Raw genomic sequence first — 19428 nt, forward strand, 5'->3', positions numbered from 1 at the left:
GACACAAAAACTCTATTAACAAGATATAATTAACAGAGGGAAGGTCCTAAAAGTAAGATAGGCTGGAAAAGGCTTCCTGTAAAAGATGGCAGGTTAGTCGGGACTCACAGGAAGCTGGGAGCTGGTAATGAGGAGGGAAAATATTTCAGATCTAGGGAACAGAGAGAGAGAAAAATGAAAAGGCAGGAGAGGAACATTAGAGATTTTAAATGCCCAACAGACCATTTTATATTTGATCCCTATTGAATGAAATATTTACTTGATAGCATGGATTTAAAAAAAAAAACCCTACATCACTAAGATTAGCCATCTTGTATCTCTACTGCATACAGCACAAATTTGGACACGTAAATTCAGTTACAAGAAGGTCCTAATTATTTGAAGTGCTTATTCTTCTTTTAGTAAATATTTCCAAATTCAGAATCCAAAATTATTATTAAAGTAATCATTTGTTTACATTTTTAAAGTCTTCTAAGACTTCTAGAAAGTCTTATTCATTCTAGCAAATGAATAAAGAGGCAACCTAACTAGATAGTTGGGTGGTTCAGTGGAAAGATTGCTAGACTTGCAGTCAGAGACTTTAGTTGATATTCAGCTGTGACGGTGAGCAAGTCACTTAACTTGTTTGCCAAATCTTCAACTCTAAAATGGGGAGAACAAAAGCATCCTAGAAATAGGGATAACCCTCAAAGGTTGTCATGAGGATTAAATGAGATTGTTTTTGCAAAGTAGGCATCATATTTCCGGCCCTTTTCCCACCTCTCGAAAAAGGGGAAAAAAAGCACTGGATTTAGAAGTAGCTGTCCAAGGTTCCAAACTCACTTCCAATGTATACTAGTTATGTGACCCTGGACAAATGACTTACCTTTTCAATGCTTTAGGTATTTCTTCAAAAGTGTAAGCTGAATTACAAGTGGTGGGAATTTTCTCACGTGGGAGTACCCCATATCGATATGATAGGAATAAAGGTTGGAACTTTTCCTATCTACTTCACAAAGTTTCTGTGGAGAAAATGGTTTTTTGAAACCCCAAAGAGCCACATAAATCAAAAATTACAACAGCAATATCTTTTTCTCCTCTCTTTTTGCTTCCTTTGTAAATGTTAGTTTCCTTGTCCTCCCTTCATATTTCCAACACCAGCTGGAGACATTGTAATATAAAAGAAAATAGCCTGAAGGCATTAGGTTTAATAGTCCCTGAGGAAGCTTGTAGCATGCCTGGAATTTAAGGCTGTTTTGCTTTGTTTTCTTTTTGAGACAGATTTTTAGCCGATTTATGAGTTCTGTTGGTTTGGTGTAGGTGCATGGTCTAGAAAACTAAGGAGCCTTCTTATTTTTTTTCTGAAATTTCCACTTAGTTTGTTATTAGAATTGAGTCTATTAATAAATATTTTCAATTCATATAATATTTAAACAAAGCAAATCATTGGGAGGAGTATCTATTCATTGCTCTCCATGGAATTCATTTTATTCTCGGTATTGGATAGAAATGAATTGGTCTTGATCTATCAGACTCTCTATAGATAAATGACATCAAAGACAGGGTCAGAAATATTAAAAAATTGGATGCTACTCTCTGGAAGGAAGGACAGAAGGCCCTACCAGAGCTTAACCAGTGAGTTTTATCATTGGACAAACTGACGCTCTGCCTCTACAAGTTGACAATTCCATTGCCGCAAAGAACAGGAAACTGGGATTCAAATGTTCTAAGAACCTCATTTTATTGACCTGTAAAATGAGGGGTGGACATGATGGCTTCAGAGTTCCCGCCTGACTCCAGTTCTATCACACTCAGGTGCTTAGTAAGAGAGGAAAGAGCAGGACCCAGGTTCTACACTGCAAATGTAAGGCAAGCTTTTTTCAACAATTACTTAAGAGTAAGCTTCAATCAGTTGCCATCTGATTAAATTATATACATTTATTCTCCCCTCCCATTCTCCTTTCCCTCAAAAATCTTCAGAGTCTCCCTATTATTTACAAGGTAACATACAGCTTCAGGTATATTCTCAACCTGGGCTTCAGGTATATTCTTTTCATGTGCTAGAACAGGGTTTCATAAAATTTTCCCACACATGTCTCCTTTTCTCCAGAGAAATTTTTACATGACTGGATATATAAGTATATAAAAGAGGAATACAAATCAAATATTTATTAATAATAAATCATAATTTCACAACTTCCACATTCAGTTATGAGATCCCATATGGGATCACAAACCACAGTTTTAAGAAGCTGAGCATTAGACTACTCACTGTTTCCCACTTTGGTCCTGACTATTTTCACCTCCAGACATTTGTACGGTATGTCCCCTAAACCTGGAATGAACTTATCTCCACATCTCTGCCTGTTGAAACTCTTATTTCCTTCAAAGCCTAACTCAGGTACAGTTTCTTCCATGAAATCTTTCCTGACTTTTCCCAAAAAGAAGGAATTGTTCCATCCTAGAATCTCTCAAGCTCAATTGACTTCTCTTGTGAATTTAATGAATTTCTCATTTGTTTTATGGTATCCACAGGTCATCCCCAGAGTGAGTTTACAAGCTCCCCTGAAAAGCAGTGACTGTTGATATTGCAATGACCAGTTTCATAAGTTAATTTAGTATTTTGTTTACTTATTATTTAATTTATGGAATAATATAATTTAGAAAGTCTTTGATTCCAAGGTGAATAGACTCCAAGACTCAATAGAATCAGGGCTTCATAGAATAATAAGTTTGGCACAGAAAGGGACCTTAGAAGCTGTCTAATCCAAGATCTAATTTAACCATTGAGGAAAGGAGAACAAGATTTTAAATGGCTTGCCCAAAGTAACAAAGGCAGTACATAACAGAGATAGGAATCAATTTCAGGGTTTTTTTTTTTTTTTTTTGGTAGTGCTGGGCTGTCTCCATATGGTACTCCATCTATCCATCCATCTATTTGACAAGCATTTATTTATGACCTACTGGGTTCTAGGAGTGGGAGATACACAGACAAACAAGGAAATAGTTACTTCATTGTTCTCAAGGACCTTATATCCTACTAGACTATGGAAACAACATGGATATTGATATATAAATACAAGGTAGGTACAAAGTAAATGAACACTGGCTCTGGAGTCGAACGTTGTTGGGGGTGGGGTTTTTTTTTTTTTTTTTTGGTTATTCAATTGTTTCAGTCACATTTGACTCTTCATGACCCTATTTGGAGTTTTCTTGGCAAAGATATTGAAGTGGTTTGCCATTTCCTTTTCCAGCTCATTTTACAAATGAGGAAACTGAGGCAAAGTGGATGAAACGACTTGCCCAGGGGCACACAGCTAGGAAATTTCTTAGGTCATATTTGAAACTCAGGAAGATGAGTCTTCCTGCTTCCAAGCATGGAGTTCTATCCACTGTGCCACCCAGCTGCCCCAGAGATGATGATGATGTTGATGTTGTTGTTGTTAATGACAACTAGCATTTATATAAAACACTTTAAGGTTTGCAAAGAACTTTATAAATATTATTGCATTTGATCATTTCCACAACTTGGGAGGTAGATGCTAGTATTATCTTCACTTTATAAATTACAATGATAATAAAAAGAGCTAACATTATAAAGCACCTACTGTGCTCCAGGTACTGTGCTAAGTTCTTTATAATTATTATCCCATGTGATCCTCATAACAACCCTGGGTGGTAGATGCTATTACCTCACTTTATAAATTATAATGATGATTAAAAAGTGCTAACATTATATAGATATATAGCACATACTTTGCTACAGGCACTAAAGGCTAAATCCTTTACAAATATTATCTCATATGATCTTCACAATCCTACTTTTACGGATGAGAAAACAGATTAAGTGACTTGCCTAAGGTCACACAGTATCTATAGACAGCTTTGAACTTCTGATTCCCTGTCTAGCATCATATCTTAGGTGTCTCCATTAAATCAGATAGTTTTCTCCCTGGGCATTCCCTAGACCAACAATATCACAGATCAAATATATATATATATATATAAAAGAAAATATTTAAAACAATTCAAACAGGACAGTTCCTATGAATTGAAAAAAAAAAAGCAACAACAATGAAGCCAATAACTCCAAGGTATAGGGTGAGCCATTAAAAGCTCCTTAAGCAATTCACCCTCTTCCCCCAATGTAACTATCTGGCTTCCTGAGCTGAGTGAAAGAGTGTGAAGATTCAAATGGATTGTGAAAGTTTTAAGTTCATTCATTCGTTTCTTCAAGAAATAGTCACTGAAAGTTGCAATATGTAATCATTGCACTGCCGAATCTCTGAAAGAAATATTTAAAGTAATAATTTATTCTATTTTTGAAGTCTTATAAAATTCTAAAGAAATCTTTTTTTCCATTTAGATAATCTGAAAGAGCAGTAAAATGTACTTGACATTCTAAGTTTTGTGGATCCCCAGGCAAAGAGGGAAGGTATAATCATATGTAAGTCTATATTAAGACCTTCTTCACAGATAGAATCAGAAGTAGCAATATGAGGAAACTTCAGTTGTGGTAAGTTCCCAGGAAGCCAAGAAGAAAAGAAATTCTAAGCATAGGATTTAGAATATCTGGAATACAAATTGTCGAGAACCCAGGGAAAAGAGATATAAGATAATCCCCTGGGAAGGGCATCTCTAGCTCTATGTTCTAATTTAGCCACTATGTATCACGTGCCATGTACGTGGGATCTTTTCTATTATTCCTAATAATTTAATTAATAATAATTATGACATTGTGAGGTACATTGGTTTGGATTTTCCTTCTCTAATGTTATAAAAAGTTCCTATAGTTCATTAAAGAGGCTCCCAATGGCTTGTAACCCAATTTGACCCCAAAACCAAATTTCCAGAGGTCAGGTGTCTCCAATTTCCATGTACATAATTTTATTTTCTAAAACAAAATGGAGCCTATTTGCTTACCTATGGTGATCTGGCTGACACAGCTATAGTAACTTCCTGTCGTTGCAGTGGAGAGGTTGTAGCTCCCACTGCTAACCTCTTTGTCTGTTAAAAAGAGAGAGAGAGAGAGAGAGAGAGAGAGAGAGAGAGAGAGAGAGAGAGAGAGAGGGGTGAGTCAGCATGGGTTACATGACTTAGTTGAGAAACTAAAGGCTAAGGCTTGAATCTTGGTATATGGAGCTCCTAGGGAGGAAATTCTCTCTGCCAATGCAGATTAGCACCTTCTCTGCAATTCACAGTCTAAGAGAGTTGCCTAGAGTTCTGAGAAGTTCAGTGTTTTGCCCACTGTCGTACAATTAAGTGTCTAAAACCAGATCTGAACCCAGGAAGAAATCTTCCTGAATCCAGACCCCACACTCTATATACACGATGGCACCAACTACCAGCCCTAATTGTTACATTACAAATAGGGGAAATGATGCATAAAAAAATCATTGACATGAAAAAGCAAAACATATCCAAGACATATCAGGCACAAGAACTGTAATGAAGAATTCTTCCCCTGGAGCAAAAAACAGTATGGGATGGAAGCAATGTCAACACAGAACAGAGAAAATGACAATGAAAGGTATTATACAACCATAGGTCCAACCAATAGGTTGGGAAAGGCTGCCCCACAAAAAGTCAGGTTTGTGCCCCCATACACTAATTAAAAAGGAGAGCAAAACTGCAGAAGATCTTCACTCTTGGACATTACAAACTCTAGAACCCCCATAGGATGAAAATAGGATCTTGGGCAGAAGTGTATCACCCTGTAAGTATCCCAAGACAAAGCCCTTGTTTTCCTGTCCTGGTTATATATCTGAAATGTATTTTTTGTGGAAGGAATATGGGGTAATAAAAGATGAATTGCTGAACTTGTAGTCAAGAGACCCCAAGTTCAAATTCTGCCTCAGCTATTTATTGGCCAAGTCCACTTCACTTTTCTAAAACTCAATTCCTCACCTGCTAAATGGGAATAAAACAACTCTAGTATCTATTTCACAAGGCTCTTATGGAGGATCAATTGAGAAAATATATATTAAGTGCCTTATAAATTTTAAAGCATTATAAAATATTAATTATTATTGACTATATTTATATAGCATCTGTTGGTCAACCACATGTCAACTTATGGTCAAGCCATAAGTTTAGAAGGTAAAAGGAAGAGGGTAAAAGGTCCTGAAGGTCAGAGAGGAGTTTGAATTTAATACAACAGGTGACCACAATAACTCTAAAATAGTAGAGGAAAAGAACATAGGAAGTTGGAGAAATTACTCTAGCTGTATGTCACACAGATCATCTCATTTATGTAGTTCTACTAACCATCCATGTTCAAACCAAAAACAACACTGCTGAATAATTTATTTTAAAACTATCAGGCTCCTATTTTCTTAGCTAATCCTTCATTGGTAGATTGTGTTTGAAGTCCTTATGACTGCCATATAAATGCTTTTTTTTTCCTCACAAGAGAAAGGTTGATTGATAGGGATTACAAGGGGAGAGAGAGAGAAATCCTAAATAGAGCTCATCATCTAAGGGTCCTGACCTCTTTTTTCCTGCAAAACTCGCCTTTTTTTGTACCATCATCCAGAGGGTACCATCATCCTCCAGAACCAAAATACCATCCTTGCATCCCGCCTCACTCCCCTTCCAAACTCAATTTTCAGATCTAGCTGATTTTGTCCCATAACACGTCTCAAATCAGGTCCTTTCTTGCTACTCACAAAATCAAGCAATGGAAAGTAAGCCCTTGTGCGGAGTAGGGATTCCTGCCTCATCTCGGGCATTCTAGGTGATCACTGAGATCTCTTTCAGTTCTCAAATTCTATGATTCTTGTCCTTGGGGACAGATGCTTTCAATTTTTTTTTTCATTTTTGTCTTTATATCCCTAGGCCTTAGTACGGTGTCTTAGTACGGTGTCTCGTATAAAGCGATCAAAGAAAACTATCTGCGATATGCTAGGGGCTGGTGATACAGAGGCACTAGTCTTCAAGGAGCTTACATTCTACTGAGACAATACTTAACATGTGTTGGGGGCTGCCTTCTCCCTTTCTCCAATCACACACACTACATATACAGATATCTCTGGTTACTTCCAGTAGACCATATGGAAGCTCTGGGGAATTTACTTCTATCCAGCCATGACTCACTGATGTGTTAATTCCCCACTATTGGCTGTTGAGTTGATATTCTAAATATGTCAAAGGAGACACCCATACCTTCTATTGTGGAAGAACAACTATAAACTGTCCAGAGGGTCCAGTGATGGTCCCTTTACCCCACAAGGCCACTATCCAAGAACAATATATATCCTGACTAGTCAAACCTGTGCCTGGGATGGAACCGCCTCCTTCTGTAACTTCTTTCCTTTAATACAGTCCTTATGAGCACATAAAATGCATGGAGGACTATGGTGTCAGAAGAAGCATCTTCCACTAGCAAGTCAACAGCTACAAAGGGAAAATGGCTACAGCAGAGAGATACACCTGTTTCAGACAGTTCAATCATTAATGGAATAGACTAGAGTACCCAAGCCAAGAGAAGAGCAATATTGGATAGAAGGAATCATAACAATCAAATTTAGTTGATTGACTGAACAATTCCACAGAGGTGAAATATTACATGGTAGTGAGCAGTCTTGTAAAAACTGTCTGTGTCCCAGTAAGACTTAAATATTGGCCAACCAGTTAACTACATTAGGAGCAATAAGTGAGTTACTGAATTCTGTTTTGATCATTCTATAACATACACTATGATTCTCTTGCTCTTACCATGGTTTTCTTTGAATAGGAATAAATCTTGTATTTATTCTTGATTCACATTGAATATCTTTTATTTTCTCTCTTAGAGAAAATCTTATATTATACTCAAAAGCAATGCTTCCCCACAGTAGCCAGGGATCAGACTTGGTGGTTGATAAGATGGTTCCTTCTAATACCCAGAACTATGATCTTATGATTCAGCAAACAGTTTTGTAATGCATAAGAAGTAAAGGAGAGTCATGGGGAGGGGGGGGGGGAAGAAAGCAAATAGAGCAGCAAAGGAGTAAAGAAAACAGCAAAGGAGATTGGCGGCAGGTGGGGCTGGAGTGCAACAGGGCAGATATTGGAAACTTGAGCAATGTAGGGAATAGAAAACATGAATGAAAATCGAAAAGGATGGATATTTATGAAGAGATCTGAATGAGGATTGATTTGGTTCAAAGGGTAAGCTCCAGTTACCATTTTGGCAACCAAGAGACAAAAAGACTGGGAGAGTATGGGCAAACAGCTGTTGAAATAAAGGCACTGTCTGTTCAGTAAGGGATAGGGAGAAGAGGAGGAGTCTTAACTATTGGAATTCTGTGAAACACTCCCAAATCCCAAAACTGAAGATAAGCTTCTGCTAAACAGAAACTAGCCATTAGTTGGATTTTTAAAAATCATTTTAAAAAACACTATAAGAGTTTGAATAGACCCCCTCAGTGACATCTATTCCAGCTCTCTTATTTTACTAAGACCTAGAGAAGGTAGATAAATGCTAATGTCATACAGATATGTCAAGAACAGAGCTTAAAGGGACCTTACAAGCTATGTACAACACTCCTTCTACCATTCCCACTTAACAGCTGAGGAAAATACGGCCCAGAATGGGTAAGTGGCTTACCTAGGATCCCAAGATAGTGGTGGTAGTGGTGGGGAAGGGAGGAGGAAGAATGGTATTAGAAGAAGGGCTGATAATAATAATTATACATATAACTTCCCTGAATTTCTTATATATTATCTTACTCCCATCTATGGAGAGATACATAGTAGAAGTTTTCCAAGTTTCTTCCCTATCTAAGTCACATACATTTTTTCCAAACTGTGATTAAAAACCACTTCATATCTATTTTAAGATTTTTAGGTTCCATTTTAAAGAATTTTTAAATATTCTATCCCACAGAAAGGGGCATGAGCTGCAGTCAGCCAGGCTGGCCTTAGGAGGACAGACATAAAATTCATCAGCAGAGCTATTCTCAAAGCCTTTCCCTCTTGGGAGTCCCTCTTAGGCTGCTCAATGCTAGCATAGTCTCTGATAATGCAAGGTCAACTACATACCACAATGAAGGATCAGAGGGAGACCTTAATGGAGGGGCAATATTGCTTTATGTTAATCATCAAGCTTGGCTCTGCCTTGGATTCTACTCGGTCCAGTTTTGTATCAAAGGCCCTTGCGGCTGATTTCCATTTACTATGGTTTAAAAGATGCCACTGTTTTTCCTCTGGTTATTCTGCTTCCTGATTTAACGCTAAAACCCCAAATTGCCTGATTTTGCCTTGGCTTGGGTGAAAGAATCCAGCCTGTCACTTTTTTTTTTTTTTTTTTTTTTTTTTTTTACTGCTGTAGGTTAAGTTTTAGCTATCAGTACTTTCTGCTAATCTCAGAAAAGGCCTGACGTGGCCTTCCAAGCACCCATGACCAGCTTTCTGACCACACAGCATTCCGCCACCTTTTTTTCCTAAAACAGACTGGAGCAACAAAAAAAGACAGATTCCAGCCATCTTTTGTTTGGCAGTGTGACTTCCCCATGACTGGCCTTTCCCCAATCAGGGCATATTTGGTTCTTCCTAATCCACCTCTCTCAGACTTTCTCTTTGAAATAATATTTTGTCTTACTTTTAATTTTACAACAATATTAAGTGTACCTGTTAAACAAAAGTCTGGTTCTCCTAGATGGTTTTTGAGCCTGGCCTTTAACATCTACTACCAAGATTTAAGTGGATTAGGCTTCCATCTATAGAATAAGTTAGTTTAAAACCTTTCCAAGTAGATTTCAAAACAAACATGAAATGTTATCTTCACAGTACTGAACATATTTAACTGATACATGTTCATATTGATATATATTCATTTGATATATGTTAATTTGATTTATACATTCATATTTAATATATCTTTTAATTGAATATTTATTTGAACTGTAAAGAAAATACTGTTTTCAAAATCTAATGCGCTATTTTAAAATATTTTGAAATACTATTTTCTTTCTTTTTGCTGGGTCAATTGCTATTAAGTGACTTGCCCAAGGTCACACAGCTAGGAAGTATTAAGTGTCTGAGGCCAGATTTGGACTCAGGTCCTCTCAATTTCAGGGCTGGTGCTCTATCCACTTCACCTAAAATACCATTTTCTCTAAAAAGCATGAGTCATTTAAAAGTGTTAAAAACTAAGCATGAAAAAAATCTAAGGGAACAGATAAGACAGGATAAATAGATAATGTGAATACATATATGTGCATATACATGTAACATATACATATTCAAATATTTGTAAAATCAGGATTAAGTAGCATTTAATTGACAATCAATAGAAAAAAAGTATCTGACTATATCTATGTCTTTATATGTCTTTAAATCCCATTCCAAACTGTGACATAATCACAACTCACATTCACACATTTAAATAAAGTGCAGTGGTAGAACACCAAACCTGAAATCAGGAAGGCTCATTTTAAGACTCATCCAATCCACCCCAGACTTTAACTAGCTGTGTGACCCTGAACAAGTCACTTCACCCTGTTTGTCTCAGTTTCCTCATCTGTAAAATGTCTTTGCCAAGAAAAAGTCAAATAGGGTTTCAAAGAGTCATACACAATTGAAACATCTGAACAAAACACTTACATTCTTATTTTATTTTAAAAATGCATCCATATTTTAATCAGAAGATTCAGATTTCCATGGTTTGTGGATGTTTTATGATGTCATTCTGTATCTTACAGAGTGAGAGGCAGTATGGCGTAATGGTTAGGCAGATGGCCTGGGAACTGGGAAATCTTGATTTAAAATCTGACATATACTAGCTATGTGACCATGGGCAAATCACATAACTTCTTAGTGCTTTAGGCAAATTGTGAGTTGCAAAGCAGGTACTCATCAACATTAGTAGTGTGTGTTCCCAGTGGGAAGCCCCTATATCAATTAAAGCTATTTTTTAATAAGTTACAGGGAAGGATCAAAATCTTATACCATACAAAGGATGCTATTTTCAAAAGTGGGGGCTAAGGGGTGAGGTGTAGAATGTACATACAAATGTCTTCTCCACTGTACTTAAGGTTCTCCTCTCTAATTTCATGGGGCCCTTTTTGAAGAGATCATTTCTTGCCTTTTTCCTTTTATTATTTCTCTGCAACTATAGGCAATGGATTTGAAACTCAATATTGCATTATAAATGGAAATGGTAGAGAGAGTCTGGCTTCTGCTTCTAACCTACTTAACCAGTCTGGGTCCAGATTCATAGGTTGGAAGTTCCTTTGAACTTGTCAGGTGTAGGATTTTGAGATACAAAGACAAAGACTTTGGCTCCCCTGATGTGACCACAGGATTTATTGGGAAAACACAGTGAACTTGGCAAAAAGGGCGAAAGGAAGGGTGTAAATTCCTTGTTGCTGCCACCTGCTGGATTCCTGGCTTTGTTTGGCTGGGAAATGGTGCCATGTTTGGAATGGCTCTCAGGAAGTAAGCTTTCTCCAGACATTAGGACAGTCACACTGTGGCCCAGGGATGTTAGTGACTGAATTTCTGCTCAAGTCAAGCTACAGGAGAATTGTTATCTTCTGGTAAATAAAGCTATCTTGAAGAAGTCAGATCAGGCTAAACCCCAGTTGTTAGAATTTCTTCAGGACTCATGCATGTACTCCGGGAGAGTCATCAGTCTCTGCTTATCTACAAATACGTCCTTCTCTTCTGAGGAAGAGGCCTGCTCTAACCACTCTGCACCACTCCTTCCAGGTCTGTGGGTCTGGTTCTAAATTCCTTCAGGAATTTTACTCTGAATTTAGTTCCCTAACCAATGGCATTTAAGTACAACTTTAAACTCCATCTCTTTTTTGAAAAGTTCCTTTTCTCATTGCAAATGACAGAGAGAAATTTTTTTTAACCTGTGAAAACAGAAGACCCAAGCTGCCCATGGATATGTCTATTCCCTATTCACAGAAATCAGTTGGATAAAAATTGATTTGTTTTGATTTAGTCTTTCTCTCAATCCCAAGTCTTACGTGATTTGGGGGGAATCTTCCTCTTATTTTTCCTCTCAAATCTGGGCCCCCATTTTATAATCAATAGTGCTTTCACTAAGCATTAATTAGGGTTCTTTTAATTAACACATGGCAAAGCAAGTACAAAATTGTTTTTAGGAATGGAAAACTATTTGAAAATTAAATTTTAAAAGTACCAAGTGCCTAGGTGCCATGGAAATAAAGACAAAAGCACCCTACCTTTAAGGAGTTTTCATATATTGTGGGGAAAACAACATGGATATAGAAAATTATATGTGTGAATATATATATGCAACATGTTGCAAGTAATGCATATGTGGATAAGATACTTGTGTATATGATATACACAAATTTAATTCTGTGGGGAAAGGAGTTGTAGCACGTGGGGCCATCATGAAACGCTTGTTTGAAGTAGATGATACTTGAAGGGAATTAGGATTTCAAGAGGTGGAGCTGAGCAAGAAAAATATTATAGGCATCTTGGCAATGAGCAATGGAAAGCAAGTAGGAGAATTTGGCTGGAATTTGAGGAAAGGAAAAAGGGGAGAGATAAATGAGAAGAGAGGAGGACACAGAAGGAAAGAGGGAAGGGAGAAGAAGAAAGTGAGGGGGGAAGGAAAAGAATATGAGAGGGAGAAGGGGGAGGGATAAAGAAGAGGAAGAAGAGGGGAAAAGGGAAGAGAAAGAATGGGAAGGGAAAGTGTGCAGGGAAAGAAGGAGAGGAAATTAGTCTAGGGAGGTTGGAAGTAGACTTTGAAGAGTTCACATCCTTTTTGATGGCAATGGTCATAGGGTGTGAAAGTGAAAGTTACAACACGTACTCAAGTAAATAGGAGGTATCTGAGAAAGGAGGGAACCCTAAGAAGGGCATCAGGAGAACCTTCAGTGAGATGTTGGCCCTGGAACTGAACCTGGGAGGAAGGTAAGAATCAAGGAGTCAGAGATAAGGTATGGAAATGAGAGGGAATGTGGAGTAGGAGGGACAGTGTGGACAGTGGGGTTAACTGTTAGGAAAACAGAGCTCAAAAAGGACTTCAAGGTGGGGAAAACAAAACAGAATTGTAGAGAAGGGGAGCCCCTTTGCAGAGGGCTTTAAATGCTCAGTTCAGTCTTGGATTTTTTCCCCAGAAGTGATCGGGGGCTGCTCCAGGATTTGAACAGAAGAATGATGACACTGTTATCCCTGAATTTCTGGAGAATGATTTTAATAGCAGCAAGAAGGATGTATTCAAGAGAGCAAAGAATGGAAGCATAGAGAACAATTGGTAGGCTACTGAAAGTTCAAAGGAGGGCCATCGAGGGCCTAAACAAGGCTGGTTTCTGACTTAGTGGGGAGAAGGGGACAACTTTGAGGGTTGTGGAGGGCTAAAGTGGCAGAGCTTGCAGCCAGTGATGGAGAGGATGGCAAGGACTGGGACCTGAGATGACACTGATACAGAGAACTCACAGATGAGGAAACTCCTACTATTGCGTGTTGGCACCTTCTCTTAACTTACAGTCTTGTCTCCAGCTCTGAGACGTTGCATGAGCAGCCCAGGGACACCCAGTTAGTATGTGGAATCAAGATGGTAGAGTAAAGACAGAGTCTTGACCAAGCCATCCCCCAAACTGTCCCAAATTCCTTTAAAAGATGATTCTAAACAAATTTTAGAGCATCAGGACACACAAAAAGATGGAATAGAACAATTTCCAGCTGAAGACAACTTAGAAGGTCAGCAGGAACTGTTTGTGGCAGTCCCTGCTCAGACTCCAGGCCAGGTGCCAGCAAAGCAGGAATGGGCTTGGGCCTCTGAATCAGCAGCAGAACGGATGGCTTCTAGACTTCTCAGCCCAGAAACCCCAAAGACAACTTGGAAGTTTGGCAGGAAATATTTGTTAGTAGGGTGAGAGGGCCTTGGGATAACATCAACCAGGAGTGGGTGTGGGCAGTGGTGGCTGCTGCCCTGAGGAAGGAGCCTTAGTGTGGTAGAACTTAAAGTCACAGCGATTCAGGGACATTCCTCATAGTTCCAGGGCAGAAAAGAGTGCTGGGGATCAGAGCCCTAGAAGGATCCCCGAAAACAGTTTGGAACAATACACCCTCCACCCTAGAAATTGAATCCTACCTTAAACAAAGAGTTAAAAGACAAGTAATTGGTGGGAAAATGAGCCAACAATAGAAAAATATTCTGATCACAGCAAATTACTATGGTGACAAGGAAGATTAAAAAACACACTCAGAAGATGTTAAAGTCAAAGCTCCTACATCCAAAACCTCTAGTAAAATAAGAATTGGTCTCAAGCCTTGGAAGAACTCAAAAAGGATTTTGAAAATCAAGTAAGAGAAATAGAGAAAGAGAAATAAGAGTGATGCAAAAGGAACTACAAAAAGCCAAAGAAAAGAATGCCTTAAAAAGTCAAACAAAAAATGGGAAAGGAAAATAAAAAAAAACCAGGAAAATAATTCCTCAAAAATTAGAATTGAGCAAATCAAAGCTAATGATTTTGTGAGAAGTCAAGATACAATAAAACAAAACCAAAAGAATGAAAAAAAAAGTTTGGCAGCTTCTACATTAAAGTATCAGAGAGCTTGAAAAATGATATTCCAGAGAACACTGGAGCTAGGATTACAAACAAGAATCACTTACCCAGCAAAACTGGGTATAATCTTTCAGGAGAAAAGGTGGACATTCAGTGAAATAAAGGACTTTCAAGCATTTGTGATTAAAAGACCAGGGCAGAATAGAAAATGTGATTTTCAAATACAGGACTCAGGAGAAGTTTAAAAAGGTAATCAAGAAAGGGACATCATAGGGGAGCTGATAAAATTTATCTGTCTACATTCCTATACAGGAGGATGATACTTATAACTCATAAGAACTTTCTCATTATCATGGTAGTTAGAAGGAATATAAATTATCAGAGAGCACATTGTGGGTTGAATATGAAGGGATAATATCTAAAAAATGGAGAGGAATGAGAAGGGAATGTAAGTAGGAGAAGGAGAAAGGGAAAGGTGGAATAGTATAAATTACCTGCCATAAAAGGGACAATAAAAAGATTTTTCAGTGGAGAGAAGAAGGAGCAGGGGAAGAAAAATGAATGAACCTTTACTCTCATCAGAATTGGCTCAAAGAGGAAATAACATACACACTCAATATAGGTACAGAAATTTATCTTTCTCTGCAGGAAAATAAAAAGCAAAGGGGATATGAATAAGGGGGAGGATGATAGAAGAGAGGGCATTTTGGGGGGAAGGTCAGTAGCAAAACACTTTAAAGGAGGGTCAGGATGAAAGGAGAGGGAGAAAAAGGAGAAGGGGAGAGGGGGAGAGGAGAAAAAGGGGAAAAGGGAGAAAAAGGGAATGAGAATAAAATAGACAGGGGTATTACATTTAGTAACAGTATTGGAAAAAGAATTTTGAAACAAGTTTCTCTGATGAAGGCCTCATTTTTCAAATGTATAGGGAACTGAGCCAAATTTATTTTTTAAGCCATTTTCCAAATGATAAATGATCAAAAAATAAAAACTATGACCAAAGAGCCATAAAATCATGTGTATCATTTGATTTGACAATACCAAGCCTAATGGCGTGAATCCCAAAAGAGATTTTTTTTAAAAAGGAAAATGATATACATACAAAAATATTTATAGCTGATCTTTTCTTAGGGCAAATAACTAGAAATTGAAGGGACATCTATCAACTGGAGAATGGCTGAATAAATTATGATATGTGATTATGAAGGGTTATTATTGTTCCATGGGAAATAATGAGCAGGATGCTTTCAGAAAAACTTGGAAAGTCCTCTTTGAACTCAAAGTGAAATGTGCTGTGAATGACACTGCTATTCTCAGCAATAAAATGATCCAAAAATACTTTGAAGGACTTATTTTTAAAATGCTATCCATACCCAGAGAAAGAACTGATTGTATCTAAATATAAATTGAAATATATTTTTTAATTTTATTTTTCTTGAGGCTTTTTCCTTGAGGTGGGGGTGGGGGAATCTATATTTTCTTTTGCAACATGACTTATGGAAAGTTTTGCCCAATTTCACAATGCCTTCTTAATGGGAAGGAAGGGAAAAGAATCTGAAGCTCAGTTTTAAAAACAAATGTAAAGAAATAAAAATATTAAATAACTGCAAAAAAGCAGGACTTGAACCCATTTTTCCTGCCTTAGAGACCTCTCCATGACACTCTGCTTAACCCTCCCTTTCTTCTTCCTCCTCTTTCCTATCTCCTCCTTTCACCCCTTTTCTCCCTCTCTACTGCTCTTCTTTTCTTTTTTCTTCTTGTTCTTTCTCTCTCCTTCCCCCTCTCCATTTCTTTTTCCACACACAATGGATATATACAATATGTGTACTATATACACAAATATAACACAATACACATATATGAATAGGCATATATATAAAACCACACAGTATATATTCATATATAAATTATATAGACTGTATAATAATGCATTTAAAGTGTTTTACAAACTTTCAAGTGATCATTAGTTACTATCATTTCTAAGATGAAAAATAATTGTTTAATGATTAATTATATTTATAGTTAGTTGCATCAGCTTTTTATAATTCAAAGTCATTCAAAGGTCTTAGTGCAATTTTAGGTTTTAATAGCTTAATATACACACAAACTTTACAAAAGTAAGTGATTACTTCACAACTTGGAATGGGATTTAAAAACATATAATTACTTGGTATAATCAGATTTTTTCCCAGTTGTTTTTAGTTTTCATTTCTTTTATTAATACCCTAGAATTTTCTCTAGCTGCCCTTATTTAAATATACTTAAAAGCATTCCTTGTTTTCCCCCTCTGAAGGGTATGTCCCAGATGTACATCTATTACTGATACATCATCCTGATCCTAATTCTTCAGGGTGGTATATATGATAAAGTGATGGGACTGGAGTCAGAAAGTCACAATCTCTCTGAATCTCTGTTTTCTTATTTTATAAATGGGAAGGTCAACAAGATATTGCAAATAAAGAATTTTGATAAGAAAGTTCAAGATTTTTTTTTAATCTCTGCTTTCCTTGAGTGTTTACTGCCATTCCCTGCTCACAGTAGGGTCTTAATAAATTATTTGTAAAATAATTAAACCAAAGATATCAGAGCTATATGATCATTGATCTAGAAGTGGAAGGGACTGCTAAGGACACTGACTCCAAGTACTTCATTTTACAGATAGAAAAATGAAGCCCAGAAGGTTTTCTATGGTATATTTATAGAGTTTTTTCCTAAGGGATTGCAGAGGAAATTATTAGGAAATAATTAGCATTTTTTAAAAGGAGTTTTCAAGCTTAACATTATAAATGCAAGGATCCTTAAAAACAAAGGACAAAAAGTAACAGAAATACACATTTTAAAATCTGGGAGTTCATGCGTGAATCTATTGAATATTTGAGTGTCCACTATATACAAATCGAGGACATGCAGGTAGTACGATAGATAGAGCAATGAACCTGGAGTCAGGCTCATCTGAGTTCAAATCTGCCCTAACTTCCTAGCTGTGTAACCCTGGACAAGTGACTCAACTCTGCCTCAATTTCCTCATCTGTAAAGATAGCTGGAGAAGGAAATGGCAAATCACTTCTGTATCTATGCCAAGAAAATCCTCAATGGGGTAAGAAAAAAAATTTGAACATGCCTGAAAAAAATGACTCAACAACAACAACAAACTGCAGAGACTATTTTGTATTCTTTAGCACATCACTAGTCTTTGTTTCTGTTTTGATGTCAACCAGGAAAAAAATCAAGATTAAGCTTTCTCTGGTCTCCCAAAGGGCAAGATTTTGTATGAGATTAAGTTTGGGTATTTGGAAAGAAAGCAAATAATTTTTCTGATCGTCAAATTAGCTACTGACAGTGAGGAGTGCACATCATTCAGATGACCTGAATTCAGATTCTACCTCCTACTTTCATGAGTTTGCCCAAACTGCTTCATTTCCTTATCTGATGAAACTGAGACAAAGGTCTCTTCCAGCTCTAGAGCTCTCTGTGAACTCTCTGAGCTCATCACTAAAATGGGGAAGTTTAGCTGGATGGCCTCTAAACTCCCTTGCAGTTTAAAATCTCTGCTCTTATGATTCCAGCTGTGTGCCCTTGGATAAGCCATCTCATTTCTCTCAACTTCAGATTGTTCATCTATAAAATGGTTACGTTGGCTGGATTCCCTTACAGGTCTAGATTTATGATATTGATTTATGAGCCATATTTAGTTATCTTATGGGTAGAATACTTGGAAACGGCTTACTTGGCTCCCCTCTTCCCTCAGGCAAACTCCTTTCTACCCATCCTGCCTCAGCTCAAATAGCATCTCCTTCCTGAGCCCTCTACTGATTCCCCACAAAGGGATCTGCTTCCTACCTCGAATTTTACTAATATCTTTCCAATGGAAAAATGTGTACCTTGTACTATATGAGAGGTTATGGAGTTTTTTTGTTTTGTTTTGTTTTGTTTTGATATCATGGCAACCTAGTGAAGTCTATGGTTTCTTTCTCAGAATATTTTTAATTAAAAATTTCTCAGATTTTTTTTAAAGGAAATGCTAAATTTCAGTTAGTTTTTTAAAACTGAAAACAAAGAAATAATTTTTCTCATCCAAGTTCAGACTCCCTAAAAATCTGTAAATTGACCTGATGGGGGAGCCATGAACCCCAGTTTAAAAACCCCTATATCACAGTTATCTCATTCCCCTTGCTAGAAAGTAAACTGTTTGAGAGTTTTTTTTTTTTTTTTTTGGTCTATTATTTTTGTCCTTTCCTTCTGTCTGTTTCCAAATGCTCTATAAAATATATGTTGCATTAAAATTCTGAACTTCATCAGAACCTAAAATTTCCTAACATGGAAACTGGTCATCGCTCAAGCTCTGCCTTGCACCAGGACAGATCCATTTTCTTACACAATAAAAACAAAATTATATACCTCTAAGACCAGGGTAAGGGAGACACTATTCAGTCACCTCACGTCCAAGCATCTCAACAGAAGTTCAATTTTATGGTCACTCAACATTCTTTTAAGCCTGACTCTACCTTCAACAAGCAGATGAGTTAGAACATGGCAGGAGCAATGTTATCTTCATATCTGGGAGATATGTATTCCTAAGGAACCAAGAGAAATACTGGAGGGGACGAAATGCTATTCTCATTAACATGTTTGCTTGATTGGAAAAACTTTTATTATATATGTTTGAATACCAACTCTACAGATAGTTCTTATTCAGAGAACATGGGAGAGGAGGGGAAATTCTGGGAAAGGTATAAACCAAATGTTCAAAAAATAATAGATTCCTAGAATTATAGGATAGGATCTGGAATGCATCTCAGAGGTTGTCGGGCCAAATCTCTTTCTTTTACTGATACAGAAACGGAGCAGCAAAGAATTGTAAGGTGACTAACATCATCACACAGCTAGTCAGAGGCAGAATTTGAACTCGGGTCTCTGATTAGTATATTTTATTGGTTTTCAAATCCCTTTGGCATAAAAAAATCTCCTGCCT

The sequence above is a fragment of the Sarcophilus harrisii genome, chromosome 5, assembly GCF_902635505.1.
Source record: "Sarcophilus harrisii chromosome 5, mSarHar1.11, whole genome shotgun sequence".
Lineage (NCBI taxonomy): Eukaryota > Metazoa > Chordata > Mammalia > Dasyuromorphia > Dasyuridae > Sarcophilus > Sarcophilus harrisii.